Source organism: Canis aureus, chromosome 7, assembly GCF_053574225.1.
Source record: "Canis aureus isolate CA01 chromosome 7, VMU_Caureus_v.1.0, whole genome shotgun sequence".
Classification (NCBI taxonomy): Eukaryota; Metazoa; Chordata; class Mammalia; order Carnivora; family Canidae; genus Canis; species Canis aureus.
Window position 1 is genome coordinate 6,772,191 of NC_135617.1, and position 8,306 is coordinate 6,780,496.

Here is an 8,306-nt window from a genome sequence, read left to right on the forward strand (position 1 = left end):
CTGGATTAGCAAGGCTTGGGGCCAGGCAAGAGATGTCAACTTGGGCATATCTCTGTAGAGAAGATATTTAAAGCCAAGAGCAAGAATGATATTACCAGAAAAGTGAGTGCTAATAGAGAAAGGTACAAGGACTGAGCTCTGGGGTGAGCTAACACAAGGGAAGATGAGCCAAGGATTTATTAGAGGGAGTTAAGAATAAAGAGAAAGAAGAAAGAAAGGAAGAAAGAAAGAAAGGAAGAAAGAAAGAAAGAAGGAAGGAAGGAAGGAAGGAAGGAAGGAAGGAAGGAAGGAAGGAAGGAAGGAAGAAAGAACGAGCATGTGGAGAAAATTTCTCAAGAAAGAACCACTGATCGACTTTGCTAAGTGCTGCTACTTGGTCTTACATGAAAATAACTGAGAATTCACTACTGGATTTAGAAATTTGGAGCTCACTGGTAATTTTATTAAGCTAGGCTTATTCCTATTAAGAGATAATCACCAAATCAGTGCATTAACACAATAAAAACTTATTTATCTCTCATGTTAGAGTCCAATCAAGTGTTTGCTAGATGGTCTTCCATGTGGTGATTTGGGTACTCAACTTCTCTCCATCTTCAGTGTGTGGCTTCAAGGGTCATCTTGGAAAGGGAAGGGGTAGTCAAATGGAAGGCTCCCATGCCCAAATGCCTCAGCCTACAGCTGGCACATTACCCCCACCCATGTTCCTATGGCAAGAACTAGCCACATGGCCTCATTTAGATGCAAAGAAGTCGGGGAAACACCATTATTTGTGTGCCCAGGGAGAGGAAACAGTTTTGTGAGACCATCTGGCCAATTTCTACCATCACATCCTTAGCAAGATCAGTTTTGGGGTCTGGTGGGAGCAAAAGACTGATTGAGGGGGGTTCAAGAAAAAAAGAGAAGTGGAGAAACCGGACGGTGGCTAAGTGGGATTTGGGATCAAGAGAGGTTTATCTTTTATTTCCAGCATGTTTATATGCTAGTAGAAAATGATCCGTGGGGGGGGGGGGGGGAGGGAGTGCACTGATGCACAAGAGAGGATATCCTTGAGCAGGTGCGAGAGAAGAGGATCCAGCTTGGTGCTTCTTAAACTTCATCATGCACAAAAATCACTTGGAGAACCAGTTGAAGCACAGATTCCCCTATTCCACCTCAGAGATTCTGATGTAGCAGGTCTGGAGCGGGGCTGATGAATTTACATTTTGGGGGATCTCCCGAGTGATGTTGATGCTGCCAATCAGGACTAAGTATCACTGATAGAAGCTTGGGGAGCTCATCCCATCCTCAGCGGGAAGGCAGTATGGACAGAGATGAGGGTGGGTATGGTTGGGCAGCAGCGGGGCGGGGGGGGCATAGAACTTCTCGGTTCATGGTTCTCTTACCTCAGTGGGTTAGGAAGCAAGGCCATCAGTTGAGAATGAAGACCAGGTGAGGAAGACTGGGGGTTCAAAGGGGGAAGAGAAGATGCGAAATCATTGAAGAATGGGAGGACAGTGGTGGAGGGGAGCCAACAGGAGGGCAGGTGAGCGCTGAGGACCCACCTGCAGCTGCGGTGCTGAATTTAAAGGCCAGGCAGCTGTACCTGGGTGGACAGGTCCACACGTGGTGGGCAGAGTGTAGACTCAGCCAAGCGTGTGGTTTTGCCAGGAAGGTACAAGGAAGGACTAGAGGGATCAAAAGGAGTCGATCGTGGATCAACGAGTTGGGGGGTAATGATGACCACAGAATCCAAGGGGTGAAGGCCGGCAGTGAGGACAGTGGTGGGCGGTGAGGAACAGTGAAGGTGGGAAAGGAATCAGTTGTGGAGCTCAGCGGGGTTGAAGCCTCATCAGAGAGGGCAGAGGACTGGGCTGGAAGGACGAATCGCGACAGGAGAGCAGGATGCTTGAAATCGAAATTACGGAGGGAGCACAATTGTTGGTAATGATGAGGCGGGGGCATGGCCAGGGGTGTGAGTGGCCACAGTACCATAAAGAACACGATCGCTGCAGGAGAGGCAGTCAAGGGCCCGACTGAAGTCACCAAGGATTGGTACCAAGAGCCTCATTGCAAAGAGTACTGAGAGCTATTGTTTTCAAACCTTCCCACAGAATCTTGGTGCTCTAAAGAGGGGGAGAAGTTATAAACTATAAATTCTGCCCACCCCCCAAGCAAAAAGTTCCCCCATGAGTCTCCTTCTAGGACTAATTGCAAAATAAACATGCAAAGCAGCAGGGGCTGCCTGGGGAGAGGCTGAGCCAGCAGAGAGGAGGCTCACTAGCGGCTGGTGTTGGCCTTCAAAGACACTGGCTTTCCCCGACTCCTTCCCTGCTTCACTGGAAGAATGAGAAGTGAGGGTGGGAGGCTAATAACCTGGGGTGATTCATCACCGCCCGTGAACGCTCATGTCTCTCCACACATTTGCTATGGAGTAGTAGGCTGCCGGTGCGTGACGTCTTAGATCTCATATTTAACTACTATGTGTGTTCTAGTGCAGAAAAACTAAATATAGGTTCTGAACTCAGGAATCTCAAAGGGATACTGAAGTAGCATCACTGGTGAGCCCCGGAGGAACTGTGAGTTGGAGAGCTGGGCACCGGGCCAAGAGGGTGGGCTCCCCGCCTGAGGACCCGCTCCACGACCAGGGTGTGCCAAGACAGAAAAGAACAGCTTCGATAACTACTGAGAATGAGCATCCTCCCTCCCTGCACTGTCTGAGCAGAGCCGCAGTTCGGTCCTCACACCGAATTCCACCCAGAACCATGGAGGGCATTCCTCTCCCCGACCCCAACCCCGGGATCAAACACACCCCTGAAGCAGCACCCCTGGCTGTCCACTCCACTTACCCTCCGGGCCTGAGAACCCAAACACAAGATCTGGCCTCCTCCCTACGTAGACCGCTGCCGCAAATCAATGCAGGGGGTGGGGTGTGGGGAATGGTCCAAACCAGGCCACATATGGATCCCATCTGGGCCCTTCGGCATGGGTATGCAGCGGGTATGAAGCCAGAGCTAGAGAGAGAAAGGACGTGCAGGGAGGTTTTAGATCTAAAACAGACTGTGGTTATCCCTGGGTAATAGGGTTATGGATGACTTTTCCATGTTCTCATCAGCAATTTCTAAATTTCCTAAAAGGAGTATATGTTGCTAATGTGTAGACTGACGTATTGTAGAAAAACTAAAAAACTTGTCTTGTTGTTTATAAGATATTTCGTTGGATGCGCTTACCTTGATAAGGACCACACCAACCAAGACCAAACAGCGAAGGACTCACCTGGCAGGTAGCTGGAGCTTGAATCCAACATACGGTCCCCAACAACGGCCACGTGTAAAAGAGCTTGGTGATTCGTGTTAGCTTCGCCGGACAGGCACGCCCTCTCACTCGCCAATTACAAACAGCCAGAGCCCTAAAACCCAAGAGGATGGGAGAGATGAGAAAGCATAGAAGGCAGTCGTGGTGGTGTTCTCATGGGGGAGAGGACACTTAGTGGCCCCTCCAGTCTATGATTCTCCATCTGGAGGATGGAGCGTCCTCCTGGGATTTCCCTGTGAGCAAAAGGTGACGTGACATTGGGGTGGGCCCATATCTCAAGGATCCTGGGCCACCCGCCGAACACATTTCATTTTTGACACTTGGTTCAGGCTGTCGAATTTGAGTGCGGTATCCAAAGTGCCACGCGAGCTTTGACCCGAGCTTTGAGATCATGTTCAAAGACCTCTGGTCTAGGATAAACACATAATGACCTCCGATCAAGGGCAGGGCCTAGATAAAAATGTTAAACAAATGAAATGGATCTTCCGACATCTCCCTAAAAAGGAAAGAGCAGCTACTTCTTACCACGGGACCCCATTTAGCAGAATTCCACGCAGGTACCCGCTGCCCTCCTCCTCCCACCTGACGTCCTGTCTTTCAGGACTCCGCCCCTGGATGGGCTCCTTAATCTCAGTGACTCACGCACACGCTGAGGAGGTAGCAGCCCAGTGTGCTCACACCTCTCACCATATTGAAACTGCATCTGAGCTCGGACCTCTTTCTAGAGAGACATGGCCTTACCCACATAAACCAGATGCTAATGATAGACATTTTAGGTTGACCTGTAGGATGCTAGTAAAGGAGAATTTGGGGGACAGGGTAAAAGGTCAGGAGTCTCTCTAGAATAACAAGACTTTACTTAAACATGTCAACAAGAATGTTGACTTACTGGAAGAGTAAGCCACCTTAAATCCCTCGTGGAACAAAACTTTTAAATGACAAGGAGAAAGGAGGGAAGAGAAGAGAGAAAAAAGGAAATAAGGAGTTAGTAGGATGAGTAACTGATTCTTAAAACACATATTCACATTGTTTTGTTTGCTTTTCTCTCTTGTCCTTTGCAAGGGGCAAGATAAGACTTAGGCCCATGATAATGCGCTTCGAGTCTTATTTTTTAAATATTATTTTCTAGGACAGCAGTTCTCAAAGGATGTTCCAGGGAACCCAGAGTGGGGGAGGCCTTAGGCCACTTTTGGACATTGTTGAGGTCAAAACTATTGTCCTAATCCTAAGACCCAATCTGTCTTTTTCCCTCGATGGAGGTTTCCAGAGGCCTCATGATACGTGATGACACCATTACATCAAAAAGGATTCTGTGGTCCAAAAACTTTAGCACATGCTTTTAGACATTCTTAAGAGTATTCACAATGTCCACTAGCATATTAAAGGCTCTGGGAAGTTCTGTAGTAAAACAAAAACAAAAGCCTGTTTAACATGCTTTAATACAGTATCGCAAATTTATTTGACCATGGAATTTATTCCTGTTTTTTGTTTCGGTTGTTTTAATACCTGTTGCTATCATGTTTTTGGCAAATGCTCTTCCAGGGGTAAGATATTAAGCCAGTAATCCTCTGGCCAAGGAACTTATTAAAGATCCTTCATCCAGACCTGGGGCGACTAGTCAAGGACAGGACATCAGTATGTCAGTACGATGTAGCGGTCGAGAACAACGCCATGTTGCCTGAGTTCAGATCCTCCCTCTACCACTTACTAGCTGTGACTTTGGGCAAGTTGCTAAATCTGTGCCTTATAATCTTCATGCATAAAATGGGAAAGATATGCACGCACAAATATGCGCGTGCGCACACACATATCTTGCAATGGACCTTACACATAATAAACATTATATAAGAATTCACTATCATTTGTTCCCATGCCAAACATGCTGGCCTAGGGCCAGGACCTCAGCCAGCGATGTGCCCTGACACAGGTCACCTCTCCGCCATGGACTTCAATTTACCCATGTGTCCAATTAGAAAGTGAGATGAGGCGATCTCTGAGGCCGCCTCTACTGCTGATATTCTCTGATTCCACACATTTGCTGCAGAAGGCAGCACTAACCCGGAGCATGACGGGAGAAAGAATGTTGGGAGGTAAAGGGGTAGTCTAGGAGCCCTCAGGCCCCCAGCAGTATCATCGGGGTGGGGGGGAGGGCGGTGTGAAAGGGTCTACAAATGATGGCAGGCCTTTGAGGATGGGGTTCATCTGCTCCAGAGTTCTAACACCCCCCGACCTGGCTTCTCAGCCCACCCAGGTATGAAGCGGAAAGAAGGCAGGTTTGCTATTTCTGCCACCACCACCTCCACGGCACCACTACCACTTCAACTGGCTGCTTGAGATGAGAGCCTGGCTACAAAGAGGCGTAGGCTCTTTAAAAGGGGGGTTCGTACCAAATGGGGCTTCTGGCTTTGTGGGCAGCCTTTTCTGGCTTCTTCTGAGGACCCATCCCACTGCCCCAGCCCCAGAGAAAGCTTTTGGACACCTACTCCTGGTAAGACACCACAGTGACGGCCCCTGTAAAAGCTCCTCCAACGTGACTCCACCACAGTTGGGAGTGAAGAGAATGCACAGACCAAAATCACTAAAAATGTCTGTAGAAAAGAGAGCTTTGAATTGCTGGCAGCTGTGGGCCAAGGTAGAGGCGCCCAGCATTATGCTTAACGGGCTAAATTGGGAACATTTGAATGCTTGGTTTTACTTGTGCTTAAAAAAGCAAGTAGCATCTCAGCTGCCAGATGTTGGAGAACTTCAACGTGGAGCTCGTGGCCATGGTGTCAGCAAGGCTTCTGCAGGTGACTACACGTCAAAGGGAAATGATGACTTGCTTTCCTAAAACTGCTTCTCGGGAGGGAGCCCACTGGCTTTCGTGTTTCACTTTCACTGAAGAAGCTAAATTTGGGAACACCAAAAGGGATGTCACTTAACTCAGAGAAGATTGACACTAGGGCTTGTCAGCAAAGGGAAAAATTCTGAGAACTGTGGCTTCAGAAGAGCTCGATTCCCTGTAGCTAAGGCCTTTGAGTATCACTGAACCACCTTCTAATTTGGTGTATCAGTTAGGATTGCATCTGGCTGCTAGAAACGGAAACCCGTCTATAGTGGCTTAAACGTCCAAAGGCTCTCCCCACCCTCCCATATGTCATGAGAAAGGCAGATGGGCTAATCACTAGTTCAATCAAGAAATCTGGAAAATCAGGCCCGAGTCTTTCTTCCAGTCTTTTCTTCATGGCCTCAGTATGGCTGTGGCAGCTCCAGCCATCAAATCCACATCCCAGGGGATCCCTGGGTGGCTCAGCGGTTTAGCACCTGCCTTTGGCCCAGGGCGCAATCCTGGAGTCCCGGGATCGAGTCCCACGTCAGGCTCCCAGCATGGAGCTGGCTTCTCCCTCCTCCTGTGTCTCTGCCTCTCTCTCTCTATGTCTATCATAAATAAATAAATAAATAAATAAATAAATAAATAAATAAATAAATAAATATTTAAAAAAAAAAAATCCACATCCCAGACAACAGGAAGCAGGTAGGATGGAATGGCAAAAAAAAAAAAAAAAAAAAAGCTTTCGCAGTAGTCCCATCCAACAATTTCTGCATCCATCGTCTACAAGCGAGTAGAGAAACAGTCTTTTCCCTGGACACGTGCCACCTAGAATGGCACCGGGACTCTGTGACACAGAAAGAGTGGAAGGCACCAGAGTTTCCTGGCACTCTCTGCGTGGGGCTTCCTAGAGAGACGTGCTGAGACAAGAACTTGCTGCCTGGCCTGAGCCCTCTGGGGTAGCTTGTTACGTGAAAGGGCTGGTATGTGGGGGAGCCTGACTTCACCCAGGAAACCAAGGCTCCTCCCAAGGCTCCTTAGCCAGGACAAGAGGATTCAGAAACCAGGGAAATCTCTGTGAAGTGGTGGCCTCACTCCTTGATCAGCGACAGCCTGGGGGGACAGAGGGAGTTGGATGTGCTCGTAGACAGGTCATTTGTGGATGGAGAGGGGCGGGCGGCACATGCAGAGCACATGGGTCCGAACCACCACGATCCTACAGCTTGGGAGAGACAGAAAAACACGGGCCCGGTCAGAGAGGCTGCTGGCGGTGAGTATTTGTGCCCTGTGCCCCAAATTCATCAGTCGCAATGTAGCCCCCTAAGGTGATGGTACTAGGGGGTGGGGCCTCTGGAAGGTGGGATGGGGTCCTGAGACTGGAGCCCCCAGGTGGAAGGAGCACCCTTATTACCCAAGGCAACCCCCAGAGCTCCCGTGGCCCTTGGGTCTGTGAGGGCACAGCGACGAGACAGGCCGTCCACAGGCGGTCCACGGACGTGGAGTGGGCCGGCACCTTGATCTTGGACTCCCCAGCTCCCAGGACTGTGAGAAAGAGGTCTCTGCTGTTGGTAAGCCAGCCTCCCAATCTCTGGCATTTCTGTTTCCAGCGGCCTGAACGGGTGGGGGGCGGGGCTCGTACACCTACGTGTAGGGGGATGGGGTCAGGGAAAGGGGATGCTTCGTCCTGGACTCTCTTCCCTCCTTAGATCTGGGGGCAAAGACGGCTTAGCAGGACAACGGCGCTGCGGGCTGCAGGTGAGGCGGCCAAGTGGGGAAGCGCGAGTGGCCCTCTCACCCCGGAGTCTCCACGTTTCCAACTGCCCTTCCGTGCTTCCAGCAGTTACCATATGTTCACGGATTTTTAAATCTCAGTAAACGGCAGTGAGCTGCTATGGAATCATTCCCACCTTTGTTCATTTTCCAGCACCCCCCATCAGATCGCATGGCCTAAATGAGGGCCGACTGCTCCCCAGCCCCCCACCCCAACCCCGACCCCCACCCCCGGGCTGGCACGCCAAGGTCACAGCCCCCCTGTGTTCACGGCGGTGGCGATGGCCAGTCTTCCCCGCGTGGGAAGATAGCAGGCTTGCGCACTGACCGCTGAGCTTTGGATAGGTCGTGACGTGTAGTCGCTCAAAGGACTTTCTCCAAGGGTCAGAGTTTTAAAATATCTCCCCTCTCTGGAGGCATCTTTTAATCGAGCAAA

At 49.9% G+C, this 8,306-nt stretch overlaps 2 long non-coding RNA genes across 3 annotated transcripts; one reads left to right on the top strand and one right to left on the bottom strand.

Annotated features, from left to right (window-relative positions):
* Positions 1 to 412: 412 nt before the first annotated feature.
* Positions 413 to 3,662, bottom strand: LOC144317022 (uncharacterized). 2 transcript variants are annotated; one of them, XR_013382882.1, is made up of 4 exons: positions 3,253 to 3,662; positions 2,826 to 2,990; positions 1,383 to 1,438; positions 1,011 to 1,230 (listed from the first exon to the last, which is right to left on the bottom strand). It is a non-coding gene; the product is annotated as an uncharacterized LOC144317022 (long non-coding RNA). The 2 variants fall into 2 exon arrangements; XR_013382883.1 differs by lacking the exons at positions 1,011 to 1,230; positions 1,383 to 1,438 and adding an exon at positions 413 to 617.
* A 3,368-nt stretch (positions 3,663 to 7,030) lies between these two features.
* Positions 7,031 to 8,082, top strand: LOC144317024 (uncharacterized). The gene is made up of 3 exons (XR_013382886.1): positions 7,031 to 7,370; positions 7,584 to 7,668; positions 7,807 to 8,082. It is a non-coding gene; the product is annotated as an uncharacterized LOC144317024 (long non-coding RNA).
* Positions 8,083 to 8,306: the final 224 nt, after the last annotated feature.